Genomic DNA, 19,679 nt, shown 5'->3' on the forward strand with positions numbered 1-19,679 from the left:
AACAGGTGATTCAGGGAAACGCAAACACTGGACAGATCTTGCAACCGTGATTCTTTCCTCTAGTTTGCATTTCCACTTTACCCCAGTTTCTTTGACCCAGTTTTCATGTCCTCCAGACTGGAATTAAGGAACCGTGCCATCCCAGTGAGTTTTCAAGTTCTTTAAACCAGAACTGTCACCCGCGTTCTTTCTAGTCCCTTGTGCATGCTTGCTAAGTCGCTTCAGTAGTATCCGACTCTTTGTGACCCTATGGACCGTAAGCCACTGTCCATGGGATTCTCCAAGCAAGAATACTGGAGTGGGTTGCCGTGGCCTCTTCAGGGGATTTTCCTAACCCAGGGGTGGAACCCGCATCTCTTATGTCTCCTGCGTTGGCAGGCAGGTTCTTTACCACTAGCGCCACCTGGGAAGCCCCTTCTAGTCCCTCATGGGACCTTAAAGGCTAGGAGATCAATGGAGTAAGCAGAACTCATGTATTTCCTGATGCCTCTGGCTCCAGTGAGCTCTTGCTGTCTAAGGCCTGTCAAGACATTATCACATTTAGACTGAAACTCAGGTTGCCACATTGTTCTGCTAGCCGCATTCTCTCCATTTACAACTCTGGGTCCACAAGAAAAGTGTATAGAGGTTATAACAAGCTTTCCCACCCCTGTACAGAAATGTTTGATTCATTCACTCAAATCATATTTATTGAGTACATGCTCCCCTGACGAGCCTCAAGGAGTTGCAAAATGAAGTAGTTCCAACTTGGATTGGGACATGACAAGAAATGATGAGAAAAAGATGTGGCGATAAATTGATAGGTAGAAAAGGATTTGGTAATCACAGGTCTTCCTGATTTGATTAATAGGAATATTTTGGGGGAGCAAACATAGGAGCAAACTTTTATAGGACTTAGTATGCTTCTTTACACAATAAATTCTCAGTAAATCTTCACTGAAACCCTTTTGTGTAGAAAGATAACATTTCCCCTTCTAAGCAATAAAATTTGCTACTTGTATATCTTCAAATATATAAGGGATTCCCTTGTGGCTCAACTGGTAAAGAATCTGAGGTTCGATCCCTGGGCTGGGAAGATCCCCTGGAGAAGGGAAAGGCTGCCCACTCCAGTATTCTGGCCTGGAGAATTCCATGGACTGTATAGTCCATGGGGTCACAAAGAGTCAGACAGGACTGAGCGACTTTCACTATATCTTCAAAAGCCAACAAATAAAGATTTTATGATAGCATATTTGGTTACTTTTTGTTCTCTTCCCACCCTCCACTGCATTTCTGGCTTGAAGATAGTGGGAATATTCACAGTATTGTGCTAGAAGGAACACAGAGAAAAGAACATTTTTTCAACTGAACGCTTTCATTAAGCTCACCCTGACCCTGAAAACTCTGTCTCATTTATAAAATATTTCAACTGTCAGTCATTTTTTGCCCTAAAAATGAACTCACAGAAACTGGTCCAAATACAGGCTGTACAAATTAATGAGTCGATTTTTGTGCAGTTAGTCATACTTCACCTCCTTCCACAAATGATTTGAAGTAGTTTACTAAAATATAGGTATTACTGGATAAATGAAATAGTTAAAGGAACCAGGGAAAGCAGAACTTAATGGAAGGAGAATAATGCAGCTGATGATAAGATTAGCTTTTAAGTGAATAGGCCATCAGATCCAAAATAGTTGTTTAAGAGCAACCAGAGATTTGCCCCCCAAGCTTATGAATGGCAATAGAAACACGGAAACAGCTATCATTTAAAGGTCTTCCACGGAGAAGGCAATGGCAACCCACTCCAGTACTCTTGCCTGGAAAATCCCATGGGCAGAGGAGCCTGGTAGGCTGCAGTCCATGGGGTCACTAAGAGTCAGGCACGACTGAGCGACTTCACTTTCACTTTTCACTTTCATGCATTGGAGAAGGAAATGGCAACCTACTCCAGTGTTCTTGCCTGGAGAATCCCAGGGACGGGGGAACCTGGTGGGCTGCCGTCTATGGGTTCGCACAGAGTCTGACATGACTGAAGCGACTTAGCAGCAGCAGCAGCAAAGGTCTTTCAATGTTCATAAGATAAAAATCAACCTTTTGTTCTTTTAGAAATGAAGTGTTTCTTGAATTTTAGTCCTGGAAGAAATCCCATTTCTCTGTGTAGATGATGTTGTAACCTAAGTGGGAAATACGGAATTAAACACAGGTCCCCTCAATGTAAACTGTTGGCACAATCACTAAGCACAGCACATTAATCAGTCCTATGAACTATCAAAACTTTTCTGTTCATCCAAATACACAGACCCTTAATGGTCTGACTTAATTCAGGGTAGCAATTTGATAATTTCTCCCCAGGATGGCAAATATGTTTCAACTCATATGTCAACTTGGAGTCATTTGTAGTGGCTGCTTGAATAACTGTTGACTTTTGTGGCTTTGTCTAGACTCAGAAGGAAGAAGTTCTGTGATTGATTAACAATGTCTATCATGGGTGCAGAATGGGTGAGTGGCTGCATGCAAAACCCTATCTGGTGTCCCTGATTTGTAGAAAAGAGGTCTTGATCCAGGGCTTTTGTATCAGTTCAATTCAGTTCAGTCACTCAGTCGTGTCTGACTCCTTGCGACCCCATGAACCGCAGCACACCAGGCCTCCCTGTCCATCACCAACTCCTGGAGTTTACCCAAACTCATGTCCATTGAGTTGGTGGTGCCATCCAACCATCTCATCCTCTGTCAGCCCCTTCTCCTCCTGCCCTCAATCTTTCCCAGCATCAGGGTCTTTTCAAATGAGTCAGCTCTTCGCATCAGGTGGCCAAAGTATTGGAGTTTCAGCTTCAGCATCAGTCCTTCCAATGAACACCCAAGACTGATTTCCTTTAGGATGGACTGGTTGGATCTCCTTGCAGTCCAAGGGACTCTCAAAAGTCTTCTCCAACACCACAGTTCAAAAGCATCAATTCTTCGGTGCTCAGCCTTCTTCACAGTCCAACTCTCACATCCCTACATGACCACTGGAAAAACCATAGCCTTGACTAGATGGACCTTTGTTGGTAATGTCTCTGCTTTTTAATATGCTGTCTAGGTTGGTCATAACTTTCCTTCCAAGGAGTAAGCGTCTTTTAATTTCATGGCTGCAGTCACCATCTGCAGTGATTTTGGAGCCCCAAAAAATAAAGTCCTATCACTTCATGGCAAATAGATGGGGAAACAGTGGAAACAGGGCTTTTGTATAGTCACTCCAAATCTACAGTTCTCTAGACGTAGTGTTAGTCACTCAGTCATGTCTCACTCTTTGCAACCCCATGGACTGTAGCCTGCCAGGCTCCTCTGTCCATAGGATTCTCCAGGCAAGAATACTGAAGTGGGTAGCCACTCCCTTCTTCAAGAGATCTTCCTGAACCAGGGAATGAACCCAGGTCTCCCTCATCACAGGCAGATTCTTTTCCGCCTGAGCCACCAGGAAAACCCACAGTTCTCCAGGGCTTTTGATAAATACCTGACAGTAGAGAGTTCAAGGTCCCTCTCTCAAACTCTGTCCCATCCACACTGGTCTTCCCTTGTCCACTCCTATCTCAGAACATTTTCCTTCACCTTTCCCATTGTTTGGACTATTCTTTGCCTAGATTTACATGGCTGCTTTTTCTCATCTTTCAGGGTTCAGCTAAAATGGCATCTCTTTAGAGATGTCTCTCTTAACATCCATATCTGATGTTATATCTAGAGCCTCTCAGTGTGTACTGGGTGTATGGGTCACCTGGAGATCTTGTTACAGTGGAGCCTCTCAGTGGTTCCGGAATCTGCACTGAAGTTCTGCCTTTCAAGGAATCTCCCAGGAGATATAAACCTGATGTTTACAAAAGACACTTTGAATAGCAGCCTAACTTCTCCCTCTCTGTCACATTATTTGTTTAATTTTCTTCATGTTATATCTCACTATTGGAAATTATATATATATAATTATATATATAATTATATATATATAATCAACAAACAATCCAGTATACAAACATATATATATGTTTGTATACTGGATTGTTTGTTGATTGTTTACTAAATGTAAATACCATGAGAGCAGGGACTTTGACCAGTTGGTTCAACTTTGTATTCCCAGCACTTAACACAGTACCTGGCACATCTGTGGATGCTCTTTCAATGTTGCTGGATGAATGATGTTATTCAAGATTCACCGATTTCTTTATCTCTTCAGTGCCCATGTATCAACTACTTCAGTGACTGTTTATTTACACACCAGGAACTAGATTATAAATGGAAAAAAAGGCAGTGCTTCTCAGGTACCAGTAACTGTTAGTTACTGGTCCAAACTGAGATAAGAAACTTGAACTAGAATGTAAATCTGATCTGTCACTAAGGACAATGTTTAGTTAGGATAACATTTTCTTTTCTTCATAGCAAGACTTCACTGATGAAGCAAACACTGAGTTGTTTTCCCTTCTGGGGCAAGTTCCTCTTCTCATCCTAGTAACTGTCAGAATTGGCACCAGGTGGTAGGACACATTTTGAGTAGTACTGATATAGAGGAGAGAAATATATAGTATGTTATATGAAACATATGATTTTTCCATCTTCAGAGAATTCATAGGCAGGTAGAAATACACATTTAAAGATAGAATTAGAAGATTTTTAGTTACTTGCTATAATAAACAATTGTGTGAGAGAGCAGAGACTTGTGAGAGAGAATGAACACTTTTTTAGGAGAAAGAATTGCCCAATTTAGGAGAAAATGGGAAATTGTGGAACAGAACAGAAAATTGTGAGAGAAAGGGATAATTATAGAAGAGAATGGAGAAGTGTGGGAGACAATGGGGAATTTTGTAAGTAAAGGAAAAATTGTGGGAGAAAAATAATTATTTGATAGAAAAGAATGATGAGAGAAGGAACTCTGGGAGGGAGTGAAAGATTGTGGACAAGAACAGAGAACTGTGGGAGAGACAAGAAATTTGGGGCAACAAGGTGTAATAGTTAAGTTTATGTGTCACTTTGTTGGGCTACAGTGCTCAGTGTCACTCAAACATTATTCTGGATGCTTCTGTGAAGGTGGGTTGGGGAGGGATGATATTAACATTAACATCAGTGGACTCTGAGTAAAGTATCAGTCAGTTCAGTCGCCCAGTCATGTCCGACTCTTTGTGACCCCATGGACTGTAGCCCACCAGGCTCCTCTATCCATGGGGGTTCTCCAGACAAGAATACTGGAGTGGGTTGCCATGCCCTCCTCCAGGGGATCTTCCCAACCCAGGGATCGAACCCAGGTCTCCTGCATTACAGGTGGATTCTTTACCATCTGAGTCACCAGGGAAGCCCAAGAACACTGGAGTAGGTAGCCTATCTCTTTTCCAGGGGATCTTGCTGACCCAGGAACTGAACTGGGGTCTCCTGCATTGCAGGTGGATTCTTTACCAGCTGAGCTACCAAGGAAACCCCACATGCCACTAGGCATGGCCAAAAAAAAAAAAAAGAATTTTGGCCTGGAAAAACAAGCATTATAGGCCAAGAGCATGAAAAAATTTCAATATAACATCCAAGAAGCAATGTAGATAATTGAACATCTAAGAGAAAATATCAGAAGACTTAGTCCATCCTTGCTTTTACTGCATGGGACTTAATATAATTTATTTGTCTTAATTCACAGACACACAGATACACATGCACCCCTTTCAAGAAAATGTTCTTTAGATCCCCACTCTAGGAATACAACTTGGGCAAAATTATAGTTACTCAGTTTGTTTAGTTTTCATTTCCCAGCAGTAGTGATTAACTTTCACTGAAATAAAATAATGTTAGTCTGAAAAATAAGTCAAAGTTCATAATGGTTGTGACTGTTAACCTGTAAAATTTGATGAATCTTTTGAATATCCTAGGATTGAATATCATGAGATTTTCTCATCTTAAAGTAGAGCATAGAATATAAAGATAAACACAAAAATAATTTTAAAGTCTTGTTTATGATAAATGCTATCATAAAGTTGGTTTTCTTTTTACCCATCTAGGAAGTTTTTTTCTTCTATCTAGGAATGAGAAAAAAAATTATAATGCACCCAAGACACTTCATTTCCAACAGTTTGGAGCTTAGAAATCCAGTTTATGATAAGAATTAGTCAATTTAGCAGTCAAATATTCATGGACCATGAGAAATGCAAAAAAAAAAAAAAAAAAAAAGAACCAAATATAGTTTTGCCCTCTAGGAAGTTTCAATTTTGTAGGATACAAAAGTAAATCATGTTGGCTATAGCTGCATGTATGAATGTGAAAAAAAATACTATGAGAATACAGGAGGAAAGGATAAAAAGTTAGATTGGACTATTTTTAAACTTTACCCAAAAAAGGATAAGAAAGGTTTCTCAAAGAAAGTGATAGTAGAGGTAGACCTGGAATTACGGCTAAGACATTTAAAGGTTAAAAAAAAAGAAACATTTCATAGTATTCAAGTTAAAAATATAGTATAAATATACAAAGAACAAAGGTAGCTGGTACTGGCTGGTAGAATGGCTCAGAGTGGAGGCAATAGTGTAGGTGCATCCGACTACTGGGTTCAGATTTTAGAGGCCAGAGATTTCAGATTCTCTGTCACAGGCCCTGGGGTGCGAATGAAGATTTCGATGTGGAAATGTTGTTGTTTACTCGCTCAGTCATGTCGGACTCTTTACGACCCCATGGACTATAACCCACCAGGCTCCTCTGTTCATGGGATTCCCCAGGCGAGAATACTGGAGTGGGTTGCCGTTTCCCTTTCCAGGGGATCTTCCCTACCCACGGATCAAACCCGTGTCTCCTGCATTGGCAGGCGGATTCTTTACCATTGAGCCACCAGGGAAGCCCGATGACCTCAATATAAACAACAAGAAGGAGAACAAGGAAGGCAGAACAGGACTCATGACTGAGTTTTTAGTGTGCAGTTTTTTTTTAGTGTGGCAGCTCATAGTGCCTCTAACAACCAGGGGGCGCCAGTGAGGCTCTGTAGGGAGGAAAAAAAGGACAAGAATTAGTAGAACAAATGAATGAAAAGTGGAAGCAGGAGAAGGGGAGTTTGAGCATAATAGGTGACATTGACTATGCCACCCTCTCTGGACCTAAGTTATTGTTTCCACACCCTGGACTGAAGGATATATCAGTTTTCATTCAGGTTTACTAATTCTGCAGTGTTCTGTGCTATTTTAAATTATGAGCAGATATGAGGAAGAAAGCCAGTGGGGTTGAGGTAGGTGCTATGTAATCTGAAAAACCAGTTCCTGAGCTAAGTGACGTGACCATAAAAGCCCAGAAAAAGAAAGCTTTCTCAGGATGGGAGTGAGGAGGAGGTGGTTGCCCTGGTGGAGGATCAGATCCAAGGGACTTTGGGAACAAGTTTTGACTTAGAACAGATGAGTGGATTCCAAGAACACAAGGAACAGAAGAGCTGAGCACATCAGCTGTCTCCTTGCTCCTCGTTGTAAGTCTCTCAACCTTGATGCGCATCCTGCTGACCTCACTCTCTCCTTCCTTCCTGCCCCTTCTGATCTGTGAGCAGAGTAGCACTGTTTCCTTCTACTCAGTTTTCCCAGGCTAGACATCCCTGTGGTTCTTGACTGCCTTCACATCCACACTCTCCACAATCAGTCATAATCAGTGACTCCGAGGCCCTGTAGTTTCTGCCTCCTAAAGGTCTCTTGCATCTGTCCCCACTTCTCCACACCAATTGGCACTGTCCTCACTAATGCACCACCACTTCCTCCCTGACTTGTTACAGCTGGCTTATGGCTGGCATCTTGGCACTGGTCTCTCCCATACTATGCACCATACTGGTCATATAGGCAGATCTTAGCATGTCTCTACTAACCTAAGCACATTAACTTGCTTTTCGGTGGCCACCAGTTGAAGTCCACACTCCTTGGAAGAGTCTGTAAAAGCACTTATTACCTGGTCCCAACCCTTCCCTCCAGCTTCCCACAACCCATCCACACTTACAGACATTCTGCCCTGCGTCTCCACGCAGGACCTTCTCTCTCTGGGTTCTTTCTCCTCTCTGATGCTGATCTATTGTACAAGGCTAAGCCTGAACATCGCCTCCTCCAGAAACTTTCACCAAAGCTCCAAAAATCATTGTAGCACTGCATTTTTGTGTGTTCCTTTGTCAGTTTACAAATTTTTAAAAAGTGAAAAACTAGTATTGTCCTTCCTTACTTGTCAGTTCGATACTTTATGCTTCTCAAGGACATTCGCCATCTCTGACTGCAGTACTGCTGACCATATAGCTGATGCTCAATGAATATTTGGTTAAGACCAAATCCAGTTCACTTGTGTAAAATTCCTAGCAAGTGCCAGACACCATGTCAGAGTTAATAATGGAAGTTCAGCAAGAGCTCAGTGAATCATAAAGCAGTAAATGCTTAAGGATATGATGAATCAGTCAGGTTTACAAAAGGAGAAGCCTAACTCTGTTTACTGTACTTAGTTTGTAACTCTGGACATTTTTCCCCACATGTCGAAAAGTAGTTCTTACATTATGAATATCTCCCTGCCTTTAGTGAAGAGGCCAAAATTGAAGCAGCTGGAAAGAAGGGAAAAGACTAACCTATATCTTGGTCCCAAGATTACTATTTCAGAAAAGAGGGCTGCCTGTTTGGGTTCTAGCAGCAGTGTAATATCTGTGGTGGTATAACAGGAGTCTGCTGTCCAGGGGTCATAGTTTCCTTGACCTGTCACTGTCCCTGGACTAGTTTCCTTATGTGTATCCACATCATTAGCCCAGATTCCTGTACCTTCATATTTTAAATGCCAATTGGAAATTTTCACTTGTTGAGTTTGTCTTTTATATCTACCCTTCACCAACATTTGCTCCATTTTTTCCTCAAAATATGAACGTGTTATATAATTTATTATTAATAGTAGTATAGTTAGCATTGATTGAATGACTACTATATGCCAGGAATTGTTTAAGCATAAAGCATATAGATCTTATTTGACACTCACAAAAGCTTATAAGATAAATACTGTTAAGTAATTAAGTGAAATTTGCAAAGAGGGCTAGTCCTTAGCTTACTTCAGTTCAGTTCAGTTCAATTGGTCAGTTGTGTCTGACTCTTTGTGACCCCATGGACTACAGCATGCCAGGCCTCCCTGTCCATCACCAACTCCCAGAGTTTACTCAAACTCATGCCCATTGAGTCGGTGATGCCATCCAACCATCTCATCCTCTGTCATCCCCTTCTCCTCCTGCCTTCAATCTTTCCCAGCATCAGGGTCTTTTCAAATGAGAAGCTCTTCTCATCAGGTGCCCAAAGTATTGGAGTTTCAGCTTCAACATCAGTCTTTCCAATGAATATTCAGGATTGATTTCCTTTAGGATGGACTGGTTTGAGCTCCTTGCAGTCTAAGGGACTCTCAAGAGTCTTCTCCAACACCACAGTTCAAAAGCATCAATTGTTCGGGACTCAGCTTTCTTCACAGTCCAACTCTCACATCCATACATGACCACTGGAAAAACCATAACCTTGACTAGATGGACCTTTGTTGGCAAAGTAATGTCTCTGCTTTTTAATATGCTATCTAAGTTGGTCATAACTTTTCTTCTAAGAAGTAAGTTTCTTTTAATTTCATGGCTGCAGTCACCATCTGCAGTGATTTTGGAGCCCCCCAAAATAAAGTCAGCCACTGTTTCCACTGTTTCCCCATCTATTTGCCATGAAGTAATGGGACCGGATGCCATGGTCTTAGTTTTCTGAATGTTGAGCTTTAAGCCAAATTTTTCACTCTCCTCTTTCACTTTCATCAAGAGGCTCTTTAGTTCTTCTTCACTTTCTGCCATAAGGGTGGTGTTATCTGCATATGTGAGGTTATTGATATTTCTCCTGGCAGTCTTGATTCCAGCTTGTGGTTCATCCAGCCCTGCATTTCTCGTGATGTACTCTGCATATAAGCTTACTTGGATGAGGCCAAAACTAGGAGCCCTATGCCCAGATGCCACTAACTCATGAGGTTATCCTGATGGCTCTTGCATGGCAAGTCCATTCCTTAAATTTAAATTATATGTCACCCAGCCTTTAATACATTTAACAAGTGTTGTCATTGCTTGTATCTTGCTTAAAATAAAAAGTGATTAGAAAGACCTCAACTCATTTATTACTACTAAGTTTTAAAATTCCATTATTCATTATTCTTATTTCCTAGCTAGATCTTATAGAACCATTCAGTACATCCAAAGCTATACAGACTCCAACTTTCCATCAAAAATCTGTAGTTTAACATTATTATTAAAACCAACCTTTGAGTAATTATTAAATGCATGGGCCAAGCATTAAGTATGAGTGCAAGATGATGCATGAAATGCACAGTGATACTGGCAGTGATCATGAGTTTTAGTTAAAGATGTTTTTGGCCAAGTTTCAAGGTAATAAACTGGAGGATGTTGTAGAAAGTGAGGGCCTGCAGGACCCCAATGGGGACACAAGGAGGGGAGAGGTGGCTTCCTCCTCAGACACCATTTGTTGGAATCAACTCATTGGTCTCTAGAGGAAGATGCTGCCAGCATGTGGTCTCTTCTTATAAAGCATTTTCAATCTTGTTACTTAATATTAACAGTTAAATGTTTATTCAAGGAGGGGATATTTAAAAGGAACAAAATCTAGCCACAAAATACATACTAAAAATTGAAGCACGATTTTTCCCCATAAGCCTTAAACAGAAAAATAAAATGAAATTTTAATTAGGCAAGTCAGATAAAGTAGGTGAGATAAGATAAAATTAATCAGTTATAGTAACAATGATATTAACTGAGGTTTAATTAGAAATAAAGATCATAGGTTGTACTCTTCTACATTCTCATTAGCCATCTTAACAAAATAAATGAGCTTATTGAAGTAGTAAATTCAGAATATAGAGCAAGTGATAAATTATAAGCTTATAGTACATATGATGAAAAAATTATATAATATATATTATATAAAATGAGAGGTATATAATGATATATTATAATACATATTATATATTATATAAAATGAGATACCAGTATCCCATAAGTTTATGAAATGATAATCTTTAGAGAAATATTATTTAGGTCTTTAACTGGTTCTTTTTTCCTACTTATTAGTTATGTTAATGGAATAACTCCAAATATAAAGTATGGGAGTTAGTAAAATTGATAAGTCAGGCTAATGATAATATGAAGTCAGGGGGAGGCTTCATTAGAATATACCGAAATGCTGTGGTTACCACAGAGGAAAACAGAGTTTTAAAAGAGGAAAGATTCAAGTCTAAGAAAAACCTCATCTGCACAAGCAATTGTAAAAGTTAAATGCAAATTCTGCATTCTTTTCCATATAAGACTGACGTGTCCAAGTTGAGAGCTCTTTAAAGTAGACTGTGCACTCCCAAGAAGCAGCTTCTACAGAGCAGTCAAGGCTGAACCCGGATCATTGAACCTGATCTCATATATAAGCAGATAATGAGAAAACAAACTACATATACAGCTAGGAGGTTTTCCTCGAATATGACACACAACTTATTTATTTGTACAGTAAACAATAAAAGCAATGATGCCAGTTACCAAGGTGTCAGTGCCGAATATTGTCTCCAATATACTAGAGCCCAAGTTGCTGTTTCTGATCTGATAGTTAGGAAGGAATGCATGGTCCATTACCCAAAAGCATCTGCACATGGAAGTGGCATCTTTAGGTTAAAACAGGGTTCCTCAGCCTTGCATTATTGACATTTGGGGCCAGATAACTCTTTGTTATGGAGTGGGGTGGAGCAGGGAGAAGGCTGTCCTGTGCATTGCAGGATGTTTAGCAGCATCCCTGGTCTCTACCTACCCATTCAATGCCAGAGAGCTCTCTATCCCTGCCCCCCACATTTGTAACAACTGAAATTGCCTCCAGATATTTCCGAATGTTCTCTGGGGGAAAAATCACCCCTGACTGAGAACCACTGGGTTAAAAGATAATAGATTTGCACAGAGGGAAACATCTCTTACCTCCATATGTATCTTAACCCAATGATAGCTGTTTTTGTCACCTTTCTCATTATTCTGAAAATATTTTGTAATTATTAGAAACTTCTTGAAATTGTTTATTATGTAGATGTATCAATTTCACTCTAATTTAACTATGAAGGATCACATTTGATTAAAAATACACAACTTCTATTCTAGAAAGTGAGTGACTCTAAATGTAATTGAGATGCTAATTTTTGAAGTGTAGAGTTTTTTCTTAAAAAAGATTTCCATAATCCATGATTAAAGGTTTCATCTGGTTTCTTTTAAATGTGGCATAGCCAGATAAATTATGCAAAAACCACTAAAAATGTATAAAGTAATGTATTTTAAATGGTTTTACAGTTTGCTGTAGTAGATTTAGGTACTCTAGGTTTAGTAAATTTGTGACAATGAAGCAGAATAATCAGGGTCAAAATTCAAAAGGGACATTGGCCCCCCTACTACATCTTGTTTTATCACAGGTAAATGGAGCATATATCCGCCTCATGTATTTACAGCTCTGATGAACTTCAAAAGGCATCTTATGTGAGTCAAAAGACCAACTCATGTGTTTCCTTTTCGTGTGATCTCATATTTAATTCATTCTCCAGATCGGTGGTTACGTGCCGAGAAACTGCTTTCCAGTAGTGTTGTGGAGTAGGAAAAAGCACAGAGAAATCAATTTCTCTTTCCTCTCTCAGGAGACTCAGTGCCTTTTGTATCGCTCATGGCAATAGTAGTCTCAACTTTTTAATCTGCATTCTTGAAACTCTAAACACTGGCAGTAATAGGACCATATTCTGAATGTTTGAAAGTGCTTTGTCATCATTACCACTGTTTCTATTAAGTTATTAGGCTGCTATATGTGGAATTGCTGAAATGAGCACTGTATGAAGCAAGTTACATAAAAATGAGCCTTCTGGAAGTTCATTACTTAAAATTTGCGCATCAAAACAAACCCAAACTTTGTGTAAGATTTTGAGAAGTGTAAGAAAGTAAAGACAGTATGCTGAGAGGCAAGAATTCTAGTATTTAATTCTGTTTTCCGTCTGTTTCATTGAAATCTTCATCAAACTATTTAATAATTTATTTTTAGTACTTTCTATTCATGGGGTCGCAAAGAGTCGGACACGACTGAGCAACTGAACTGAACTGAACTGATGTGATGTGTAACTTGTGGTGTCTTTGGATTTGGAGTGGAGTTATTGACAGTATCTCATAATAGTTACTTGAGCTTTTGTCTTTCTATTCACCTGACAGGATCTATAAAAGCCAATTTATTTTCAATCCTGTCATTTGGGGCCACACATCTACGGATTCCTTTTGCTAATATCAAACAAATCCAAACATATGAGCACATCAGCTCGTAGTCAAGAATTTGCTTGATCCTGATATAAAAATCTTACTACCTTAAGAAATTTCCCTTTTCATAGCATTTTAATATTTTGATATGTTTGCTTTAAAACAATATGAAATAGTTACCTATGATACCTTTATTGTAAAAAGGGAAATTTACTCAGCACAGTGTTCTCACAATTCCTTTAAAAAGAATATTGTTAGATGCTCATTTGAAGTTATTAATCCGAAATATCCTTGGCTACTAATGCATCAATTTTAAGACTTTCTTTTATAAATCCTAAAATTAAAAAGAGTTAATGTACTTGAGATTAACAAGAATACTATTTAAAATACAGCATATACATAGATACTTATAGTTAAATCTGAGAAAGACTTAGAAATTTAGAAAACACTTTTCAAAATAATTACTGAGTTATAGAATAAATGAAACTATGATTATAACTTCCCTGGTAGCTCAGCTGGTAAAGAATCTGCCTGCAATGCAGGAGACCCTGCTTTAATTCCTGGGTTGAGAAGATCCCCCGGAGAAGGGATAGGCTAGCCACTGCAGTATTCTTGGGCTTCCCTGGTGGCTCAGCTGGTAAAGAATCCGCCTGCAATGCAGGAGACTTGGGTTTGATCCCTGGGTTGGGAAGATCCCTTGGAGAAGGGAGCAGCTATCCACTCCAGTATTCTGGCCTGGAGAATTCCATGGACTGTATAGTACATGGGGTTGCAAAAAGTTGGACATGAGTGAGCGACTTTCACTTTCATCCTTTCCTTTTCCATGATTATAACTATTTTGAGAATTAATCATAATGAGGCCTCTGTACATCTACACTTCTTATGTCATGTGGCCAGAGCAGTACTCAGAGTAAAATTCATAGCCATAGATGTTTTCATTGTCAACTAAGAATAAAAATAAATGAGCTTATTGGTCAATTCAAGAGTTATAAAACGAACAGCAAAACAAGTATAACAAATAGAAGAAGGACTTAATAAATGTAAATAAGATGGATCAGTCAGAAAATAGGAAGAAGAGAAACAAAAATTAAGAACATGATCTTTGAAAAAGATAACAAAATTTCTGGCAAGTCTAATGGAAAAATGAGAATAAAATTAATGTATTCTGTATTAAATATGTAGGAAACATAGTAACAAGTATAGATATTTTATGGGAAATTTTCTATAAAGCTCAAGAGAGTTACTAGAAAATCTGAAAGAATGAATTTCTTTTCTTAGAAATTGTAAGGAATCTAAATTGATTCAGAAAAAAGTATGAAATCTTAAATAACAATGGAAGAACTGGAAAGTTTTCAGAGAACTCCTTGTGCCAAATATGTATGTATGGTCCAGATTATTTACCTGTAACATTTTAATTTCTTATGCTTTTAAAGTATTTCTATACATAGAAAATGTTGGAAATATTTGTGTTTTTCAAGGTGGCAATATAATGACCAAAAAAGACTCTTTGAGAATGATCACCAGAAAAGGAACTCACATGCTTTTCTTCTTATAAAAGTAAGTCTAAAAATCTAAGGGGAAAAGAAGCAAAGTCATTTCAGCTCAGTTCAGTCACTCAGTCATGTCTGACTCTTTGTGACCCCATGGACTGCAGGACACCAGGCTTCCCTGTCCATCACAAACTCCTGGAGCTTGTTCAAACTCATGTCCATTCTGTTGGTGATGCCATCCAACCATTTCATCCTCTGTTGGCCCCTTCTCCTCCCACCTTCAATCCTTCCCAGAATCAGGGTCTTTTCCAATGAGTCAGTTCTTCACATCAGGAGGCCAAGGTATTGGAGTTTCAGCTTCAGCATCAGTCCTTCCAATGAATATTCAGGACTGATTTTCTTTAGGATGGACTGGTTGGATCTCCTTGCAGTCCAAGAGACTCTCAAGAGTCTTCTCCAACACCACAGTTCAAAAGCATCAATTCTTTGGCACTCAGCTTTCTTTATAGTCCGACTCTCACATCCATACATGACTACTGGAAAAACCATAGCCTTGACTAGATGGACCTTTGTCGGCAAAGTAATGTCTCTGCTTTTTAATATGTTGTCTAGGTTGGTTGTAGCTTTTCTTGCAAGTGTGTTTTAATTTCATGGCTACAGTCACCATCTGCAGTGATTTTGGAGCCCAAGAAAATAAAGTTTGTCACTGTTTCCATTGTTTCCCCATCTATTTGCCATGAAGTGATGGGACCAGATGCCATGACCTTAGTTTTCTGAATGTTGAGTTCTAAGCCAGCTTTTTCCCTCTCCTCTTTCACTTTCATCAAGAGGCTCTTTAGTTCCTCTTTGCTTTCTGCCGTAAGGGTTGTGTCATCTGTGTATCTGAGGTTATTGATATTTCTCCCAGAAATCTTGATTCCAGCTTGTGCTTCCTCCAGCCCAGCATTTCACATGATGTACTCTGCATATAAGTTAAATAAGCAGGGTGACAATATACAGCCTTGATGTACTCCTTTCCCAATTTGGAACCAGTCTGTTGTTCCATGTCCAGTTCTAACTGTTGCTTCTTGACCTGCATACAGATTCCTCAGGAGGCAGGTCAGGTGGTCTGGTATTCCAATCTCTTGAAGAATTTTTCACAGGTTTTTCTGATCTACACGAAGGCTTTGGCATAATCAATAAAGCAGAAGTAGATGTTTTTCTGGAATTCTCTTGCTTTTACTGTGATCCAATGGATGTTGTCAATTTGATCTCTGGTTCCTCTGCCTTTTCTAAATCCAGATTGAACATCTGGAAGTTGACGGTTCACCTACTGTTGAAGCCTGGCTTGGAGAATTTTGACCATTACTTTGCTAGCGTGTGAGATGAGTGCAATTGTGTGGTAGTTTGAACATTCTTTGGCATTGCCCTTCTTTGGGATTGGAATGAAAACTGACCTTTTCCAGTCCTGTGGCCACTGCTGAGTTTTCCAAATTTGCTGGCATATTGAGTGCAGCACTTTCACAGCATCATCTTTCAGGATTTGAAAGAGCTCAAATGGAATTCCATCACCTCCACTAGCTTTGTTTGTAGTGATGCTTCCTAAGGCCCTTAATTACTGATGCTTCCTTACTTACTAAAGTAAGTTCAGTACCATGTTAAATATAATCAACTGAGTTTATCTAAGGATTGGATTAATGTAAAGAAATTTACTAGTATAATGCACCAAGTGGTAAAACCCCAATAATAGATGCTGAAAAGACAGTTGATAAAATTCAACAATTATCATTAAAAGGAATTTTCAGTAAACTAGGAATAAAAAAGATACTTTTATCTCTATGGCAAAACAGGATCAACAGCTAAGTATTACTGTTGAAAAGTAAGAGAAGAATTTTAAATCATGTTTAGATGACATGAAATATAGGATTTCTTCCTGGAAAATGCAAGAGAATAGGAATGGACTAAATGAAAGGGGGGAACTAACAACTGACAGTGTCTGTGCACACAGAAATTCATGCCAAAAAAATTGGGGAAAAGTGAGCACTTTGGCAGTAAAAGCAGCAAAGGATCAACTAAGCAATTTATAAAAAAAAGAACTACAAATGGCCATTCAACATATAAAACTTAAACTTTACTATGAAACAAAGAATTGCAAATCAAAGGAGTATTTATGTACTGCTGTAGCGTTTGTTTTGCCAAGAGTTTTGAGCACTGTAATATCTGGTTCAGGATACTAGAAAATGAACATGTAAATACTGCAAAAAAATGTGTACACTGACATATACTTTTGAAAGGAAATTAGCATGTATAAAAACCTTACATTTTTGCATAACTTTTAAAAAATTGAAGTATAGTTGATTTACAATATTTTATTAGTTTAGATATACAGCATAGTGACTGTATTCAGTATTTCATTATTATACTCCATTAAAGTTATTATAAGATAATGGCTATAATTACCTGTACTGTATATCTTTGTTGCTTATCTATTTTACACATATTAGTTTGTAAATTTTTTAATTGAAGTATAGTTGATTTACAGTATTAGTTTTTACATAATGTTTAACTTCAAAATTTAAATTTTAATGATTTATACCAAAGATATTATTACAAATGAGCAAAAATTGTTACCTTACAGAATATTTATTACAACATTTTATATTATAGTAAAAAAGAAAAGAAGAAATTACATTGTAAAGCATATGACATATCTATAAAATGAATGCAGTATTAAACCATCATTAAAAACTGTGTTAATAAAGAAGACTTAATGATGTGGACATACATTCAAAATAAACTGTTAAATCAAGAAACAAGGTGACAAGCCTAATAATAGTATAATCCCAGGTTTTTTTGAGATGTAGCTCATAAATTGTTAAATTTAAGGTTGAAATGATACAATTTTATGCTACAGTGTGATTGCCACTATAGCATTAGCTAATACCTCTCTCTCATTATGTGCTGAGAATAATTAAGATCTAATATCTTAGCAGCTTTGAATTTTATAAGGCGGTATTGTTGACTATAATCACTATGCTGTACATTAGATCTCCAGAACTTATTTATCTCCTAGTTGCAGCTTTCCGCCGTTCTACTCCCAGTTTTGTTTCTAGGAAGAAATGAATCTATATTTACACACACACACCCATACACAGTAAGACCCAAAACTAAGAAAGATATGTTCCAAATATTTAGAAAACATTACCAGTGGTCATTGATGCTGGTGGAATTACAGGTGACTTGTACTTTTCTCTTTTGACTTCTCTATTATTTTCTATAGAGAACTTGTATTGCTCTTTTTTCTATCTTTAAAAAAATGATACAATGAAGATTGGGAAATCATAATTCAAAAGAGAAGAGATTTTCTTCTCTTTTCAAATGAGTGACTTAACACTGACAAAACCTCAGCATTTTACTGTCTTTAATCTTTATCACATAAGTGACTAAGTAAGAGCAAAAAAGAGACATTTGATACTTTTATAAAGTTTGAAGGCTAAAAGAAAGCTGAATCAGATCTTTATCTTTTAACTCAGCTTTGTTCCTTGATGCAAATAATTAACCTTGTTATAATCTCTATTTATTGTCTCCCCCACCCCCACCTGCCATGATGCTTTTATAAGGCATAACTAAGATAAGCGCATCTAGTCTGACTTTGTTTTCATGGGTTAGTTATGCAGGCCCTTCCTTCTAGGAAATTTCCATTTCCCCTAATAGTGAAATTTCTGGAATGACTGGGTTAACTTTTGGCCATATCTCTCTCTGGTACAACTTTTCTTGACTCTGTGCCCTGGCAACCGAGGTGAAGGAGATGAAGAAAAGCTCCTGAAGTGGAGTTAGCTGACAGCAGTGGGTCATCTATAATAAACTATCACCCTAACCAGGAAGGGGAAATGAGAAGTGTAGTTGTTGATATTTTTCTTGTTGTTCCTTTAAAAATCCAAATTTTCTATTTAACAGTGGTGTCATCCAATCTGATTTTTCCATTCATGGTTTTTAAGCAACAAGGTAGAATTTGGGGACTGAACTCATGCAGAGGCTGCGTGGTAGAGAGGAAGGCCCTGACACTGGCCTGCTGGGGGCTTGATTGGCATCTGTAGAATGCCCGTGAGGGGATGGTTCTCTGCTCACTGCCATAGTCCTCAGAGCATCTCTGAGGTTTTGTTACAATGTCCCTTTTGACCAGTGATGACCCAAAACACAGTCCGGTTCAGCATGGTGGAGATAGGGTTCAGGTGTAAGTCATCCAGGCTGGTAAAGCGACACCCATTCCACTCCTCCTGTTGCCACCAATGCCTTAAACACTGAATCCTCAGTTTTCTCGTATGTAAGTTGACTATAACACAGCAATGTGGGGTGCTGTTTTGAGGATTAGAGGAATAGTCCAGCGAAGTTAGTTCATGGTGAAAGTGGAAGTTGCTCAGTTGTGTCCGACTCTTTGAGACCCCATGGACTATACAGTCCATGGAATTCTCCAGGCCAGAATACTGGAGTGGGTAGCCTTTCCCTTCTCCAGGGGATCTTCCCAACCCAGGGATTGAACCCAGGTCTCCCGCATTGCAGGCGGATTCTTTAGCAACTGAGCTATCAGGGAAGCCCCAGTTCATGGTAGGTAGTTCCTAATTACTGTTGTATAACTGCACTGACCATTGTCACTAGCCAAATATGTTTACATTAAATTAATACAAATTCAGTGTCTCAGCAGCAGTAGCCCCATTTTGGGTGCTCAACAGCCACCTATGCCTAGTGGCTAGTACATTGTATGTGCTGTATACATGCTATATATTGCAGATATAGAACATTTCCATCATCACAGAATGTTCCATTGGATAGCACTGCTCTATGTCATTAACTTTAATTTTACACAACTACCAGGCCTTAGGGCTGACCAAAAGCGTTCTCTTTGATTGGGAAGTTCTCCTGAATGTTCACCTGTGGAGGTGAGAGTCAGATAAAGCCAGTCTTAGAAG

The 19,679-nt window shown here is 38.7% G+C and overlaps 1 long non-coding RNA gene across 2 annotated transcripts in view; it reads left to right on the forward strand.

Annotated features, from left to right (window-relative positions):
* LOC101904527 (uncharacterized) overlaps positions 1-19,679 on the forward strand; it is a 108,620-nt gene that overhangs the window by 32,209 nt on the left and 56,732 nt on the right. The window lies entirely within an intron of this gene.

The sequence above is a fragment of the Bos taurus genome, chromosome X, assembly GCF_002263795.3.
Source record: "Bos taurus isolate L1 Dominette 01449 registration number 42190680 breed Hereford chromosome X, ARS-UCD2.0, whole genome shotgun sequence".
Classification (NCBI taxonomy): domain Eukaryota; kingdom Metazoa; phylum Chordata; class Mammalia; order Artiodactyla; family Bovidae; genus Bos; species Bos taurus.